At 37.2% G+C, this 6,000-nt stretch overlaps 1 long non-coding RNA gene across 1 annotated transcript in view; it reads left to right on the forward strand.

Annotated features, from left to right (window-relative positions):
- The window catches only part of LOC309977891, a 1,160,683-nt gene extending 1,156,389 nt beyond the window's left edge, over positions 1-4,294 (forward strand). Inside the window, exon 2 of the long non-coding RNA XR_014327105.1 lies at positions 4,190-4,294. This is a non-coding gene — a long non-coding RNA (uncharacterized lncRNA). The remainder of the gene's footprint in view (positions 1-4,189) is intronic.
- Positions 4,295-6,000: the final 1,706 nt, after the last annotated feature.

Consider the following 6,000-nt stretch of genomic DNA (forward strand, 5'->3'; position numbering starts at 1 on the left):
GAGTGCAGGTAACAACTGGAAACATAGGGGGTGTGTCACAATTTTAACACTTGAGTGTAAACCCAGATATAGGAGTCAGAAAGCATCAAACCAATTAATTCATCTGCTGCCTCATTTTCTGTGTTTAGTTGCTTAATTTCAGGGCTTAAATCTTGTATGATCTTACTTCGTTTTAGATGGAGTCTCTGTTTTGTAGATATAGAAAAAACTACTGATTGAACCTGTGCTAACTCTTTCATAATTCTTTGCCCCCGAAAAGAGAAATGACAGAGATAACAGAAGATGATCACAGAAGATATGATAAGATGAATCGAGTGCTTACCATATTTTGTGCTATGCATAACCTTGACACTCTATGCCTCATTTAATCTTCGAAACAATTATATAATGTAGATAATGTAATTATCTGCATTTTACAGATAAAGAAAACAAGGGTAAGCAAGATTAAATTGATTGTCCAAAGCCACACAGCTTTAAGTGGCAGAGCTAGAATTCAAACCAAGATCTATCTGAGACTTGGGACAATACACTGAAAAAGTAGATATCATAAAAAAGAATTATTCAATTAAAATTAGTGCTTGTATATGGTGCTACTATAAATGAACCCCAAAGAGGTCATCTTCATAGCATAATAGTCATACTAAGTTATTAAATTATAGAGTAATGCAAAACCTAATCCAGACTACCCACTCAGATTTTAGATATTGCTGACAGTCATGGGCCAGCTCTTTAGAGCATGATATACTGAAGTTATATCCCACTTCAGAAACTTTCTTCCTCCTCTTTTAAGTACCCAACTTTGAGTTTTATAGAGGCTGCATTGTAACACTTTGCCTATTCTATATGTTCCCATATAGAATCGGGCTTCCCTGGTGGCGCAGTGGTTGAGAGTCCGCCTGCCAATGCAGAGGACACAGGTTCGTGCCCCAGTCTGGGAAGATCCCACATGCCGCGGAGCAGCTGGGCCCGTGAGCCATGGCCGCTGAGCCTGCGCGTCCGGAGCCTGTGCTCCGCAACAGGAGAGGCCACAACAGTGAGAGGCCTGCGTACCGCCAAAAATAAAATAAAATAAAATCTGTCTATGAAATGATTAAGGACCAAAACAATTCCTAAATTCTTACACTAAAGTGTCGAAACCAACAACAATGTGTATTAAAGTTAAGGCCCTATTGATACTTATTTTTAAAGTGTTATTTAAAATAATCTGTTTATATTTCTATTACCTATTCTAATGATTAACTTGAACTAAGTTCTCCTTTGATTTCCTTAGAATCATTAATACTTATCAGAAAACAATGACCATGTTTGTTAATTTGTATGCACAGCTTGCTTTGTAAATTTTTAATTTCTTACATATTTTATAGCAGAACACTTCTTATACTTAAGGTACAATGTAATATTTATGTTCATAAATGACTACCCAGCAAAATAGATGTTAAAATGGTAATCTGTGTACAGAATATTGCTAACAATACTTTCCAGTCATCACTTTGTCTTTTATCTTGAACAGTATACATCCTAACTAATAAAAAAAGGCAAAATTCTCTGAACAAAGTTTATCCCAGTATGAAGGGTTTTATACCTGATTAATATAGTGACTCTGGGTCATCAATTGAAGGCTAAATTATCATTATCGTCATCATTGTGTAGGATGGTTCCAGGAAACTTCTTGAAGCATAGTTCTTAATCAGTGCAAACAAGTTCTTCAAAGACCCTCTCAATGATGACATGAAGTATGCCATGAGTGGAGCCATAAGCAATCTGATGCAATGGCACAGACAAGCTAGGTTTCATTTTCTCTACCTATTGTGGTACAAGACTTGAGTTGAATTTTGTCTTTCACAAAAAATTGTATCATGATATCTCTATATTCTACTACAGGCAATGCAATTGAAACCATTTCTATATTTTCATTTTCTTTTTTAAATTCTTTTTTATTTATTTATTTTTTAAACATCTTTATTGGAGTATAATTGCTTTACAATGGTGTGTTAGTTTCTGCTGTATAACAAAGTGAATCAGCTATATGTATACATATATCCCCATATCCCCTCCCTCTTGTGTCTCCCTCCCACCCTCCCTATCCCACCCCTCTAGGTGGTCACAAAGCACTGAGCTGATCTCCCTGTGCTATGCTGCTGCTTCCCACTAGCTATCTATTTTACATTTGGTAGTGTATATATGTCAGTGCTATTCTTTCACTTTGTCCCACCTTACCCTTCCCCCTCCCTGTGTCCTCAAGTCCATTCTCTATGTCTGTGTCTTTATTTCTGTCCTGCCCCTAGGGTTTTCAGAACCTTTTTTTTTATTTTTTAGATTCCATCTATATGTTTAGCATACGGTATTTGTTTTTCTCTTTCTGGCTTACTTCACTCTGTATGACAGACTCTAGGTCCATCCACCTCACTACAAATAACTTAATTTCACTTCTTTTTATGGCTGAGTAATATTCCTTTTTATATATGTGCCACATCTTTTTTATGCATTCATCTGTCAATGGACACTTAGGTTGCATTTTTCTTTATTAATTTTGATAAAAGAGTTGGATTGCAACACTTGATTTTCTTTTTATAAAGATTATTTCGGACCATTTGTCAAACACTTTTGTTGAAGACAAATGGGAACCTTCATGATAGCCCTTGGTTTCATTTTCTCAGTACCCATGAGTGTTGTCATGGTGACAGCATGTGTATTTTTTATACTTGTCTATGTATGGCCCACAGTAGGCACTTGATAAAGCCTCATTGAATGAATGGGTACATAATCTATTAAGGATTCAGATGAAAATATAGATGAAAATATACAGTATGGGAGATGTGTCACCCCTGTAAATTGGCTAGTATATTAGTTGGGTCCATGTTGGTATCCTGGATCTTTTTTTTTCTTACTGTGCACATTCTCCATAGATTATCTCATATGCTCTCATAATTGGAACAACTATCTCAGTTTGTGACTCTCAAATCTCTATCACTTCTCTTAGATATTTCTCCTAGGTTCCAGATTAACTATCCAGTTGCTTACTGAACACTTCCACCTGGATATTTATCTCCCATTTCATATACAACACATCCATATTTGAACTCAACTCTATCCTCACATCTCAAATCGGTTTTTCTGTGTTCCCTGTCCCAACAAATGTCACCACTGTCTATCTAATTGTCCAATTAATAATCTGGATGTCATCTTTGATTCCACCTTCTCCCTCATCTCCTACATTTAATCAACTGCTGACTCAGGTTGATTCTATCTCTTTTTAAAATTTATTTATTTTTGGCTGCATTGGGTCTTCGTTGCTGCGTGCAGGCTGTCTCTAGTTGCGGTGAGTGGGGGCTACTCTTCGTGCGCTGCATGGGCTTCTCATTGAGGTGGCTTCGCTTGTTGAACTGCATGAGCTCTAGGTGCGCGGGCTTCAGTAGTTGTGGTGCGTGGGCTCAGTAGTTGTGGCTGGCGGGCTCTAGAGCGCAGGCTTGGTAGTTGTGGTGCACGGGCTTAGTTGCTCTGTGGCATGTGGGATCTTCCCAGACCAGGGCTCGAACCCATGTCGCCTGCATTGCCAGGTGGAATCTTAAACACTGTGCCACCAGGGAAGCCCTGATTCGACCTTTTTAATAAGTCTTCAGTTTATCAATTTCTTTTCATACTCACCTTAAATAAAAATAACATTATTTCTTACATGAACTACTGCAAAAATCTCTTAACAGGTAGCCTTTCTTACAGTTTTGCTCCTCCCCAAATTCATTTTCCACAGAGTAGCTAAATAGAAACACTCAGTTAATAAACTCAAAAAGCATTTTACCATATAATAACCAATAGACCAGCTCATATTTATTCACCAAGCTTCAGCTTTATTTTCTTTTTACTTTGATTTTGGATAAGTACAATTTTCATGCTTACAGAAAATCCCATACTTCACTTATCCTGGTACTTATCACATTATATCATAATTATCAATTTACTAGCCTGCATACCCCCATAGATTGTGAGCTCCTGGAAGGCAGGGGCCAGGTCTGTTTCATATACATGTCACCTAGCCAGTACTTGACACATAGTAAGTACTTAATAATGATTTGCCCTGTGAATAAAAGAAGGAAGAAAGGAATGAGGAAAAGAAGGGAAGGAGGGAGGAGGAATGATGAAGGAAAGAAAGAGAAAGGAAGAAAGAAAGAAAGAAAGACAGAAAGAAAGAAAGAAAGAAAGAAAGAAAGAAAGAAAGAAAGAGAAAGAAAGAAAGAAAGAAAGAAAGAAAGAAAGAAAGAAAGAAAGAAAGAAAGAAAGAAAGAAAGAAAGAAAGAAAGGATTAAAACCATCCATCCAATTATTCCAGTTTTACTCGAGGCTGAGAGACAAAGTAGTGGAGTCTTTAAAAGGCATGGATGTTGTTCAGAGTCTATACGTCATTGGAATCAATCAACTGAGGAAATGGGGGAATTGGATATGCCTTCAAAAGAGGCTTTTGTTTTTTGTTTTTTAACATCTTTATTGGAGTATAATTGCTTTACAATGGTGTGTTAGTTTCTGCTTTATAACAAAGTGAATCACCTATACATACATATATATATATATAAATATATATATATATACACATACATATATCCCCATATCTCCTCCCTCTTGTGACTCCCTCTCTCCCACCCTCCCTATCCCACCCCTCTAGGTGGTCACAAAGCACCGAGCTGATCTCCCTGTGCTATGCGACTGTTTCCCACCACCTATCTATTTTAAATTTGGTAGTGTATATATGTCCATGCCACTTTCTCACTTTGTCCTTCCCCCTCAAGGAAGGGGGAGGGGGAAGCTTATCCTTCCCCCTCCCCATATCCTCAAGTCCATTCTCTACTAGGTCTGCGTCTTTATTCCCGTCTTGCCCCTAGGTTCTTCATGACCATTTTTTTTGCTTTCTTTTGTTTTGTTTTTTAGATTCCATATATATGTGCCAGCATACAGTATTTCTTTTTCTCGGTCTGATTAATTCACTCTGAATGACAGACTCTAGGTCCATCCACTTCACTACAAATAACTCAATTTCATTTCTTTTTATGACTGAGTAATACTCCATTGTATATATGTGCAACATCTTCTTTACCCATTCATCTGTTTATTGACACTTAGGTTGCTTCCATGTCCTGGCTATTGTAAATACAGCTGCAGTGAACATTATGGTACATGACCCTTTTTGAATTATGGTTTCCTCAGGATATATGCCCAGTAGTGGGATTGCTAGGTCATATGGTAGTTCTATTTTTAGTTTTTTAGGGAGCATCCATACTGTTAGCCATAGTGGCTGTTTCAATTTACATTCCTACCAGCAGTGCAAGATGGTTCTCTTTTCTCCACACCCTCTCCAACATTTACTGTTTGTAGAATTTTTGATGATGGCCACTATGACCAGTGTGAGATGATATCTCATTGTAGTTTTGATTTGCATTTCTCTAATGATTAATGATGTTGAGCATTCTTCCATGTGTTTGTTGGCAATCTGTATATCTTCTTTGGAGAAATGTCTATTTAGGTCTTCTGCCCATTTTTGAATTGGGTTATTTGTTTTTTTGATACTGAGCTGCATGAGCTGCTTGTAAATTTTGGAGATTAATCCTTTGTCGGTTGCTTCATTTGCAAATATTTTCTCCCATTCTGAGGGTTGTCTTTTGGTCTTGTTTATGGTTTCCTTTGCTGTGCAAAAGCTTTTAAGTTTCATTAGGTCCCTTTTTTTATTTTTGTTTCTATTTCCATTTCTCTAGGAGGTGGGTCAAACAGGATCTTGCTGTGATTTATGTCATAGAGTGTTCTGCCTATGTTTTCCTCTAAGAGTTTTATAGTGTCTGGCCTTACATTTAGGTCTTTAATCCATTTTGAGTTTAATTTTGTGTATGGTGTTAGGGAGTGTTCTAATTTCATACTTTTATATGCACCTGTCCAGTTTTCCCAGCACCACTTATTGAAGAGGCTGTCTTTTCTCCACTGTATATTCTTGCCTCATTTATGAAAGATACGGTGACCATA

Source organism: Leucopleurus acutus, assembly GCF_964270905.1.
Source record: "Leucopleurus acutus genome assembly, chromosome: X".
Classification (NCBI taxonomy): domain Eukaryota; kingdom Metazoa; phylum Chordata; class Mammalia; order Artiodactyla; family Delphinidae; genus Leucopleurus; species Leucopleurus acutus.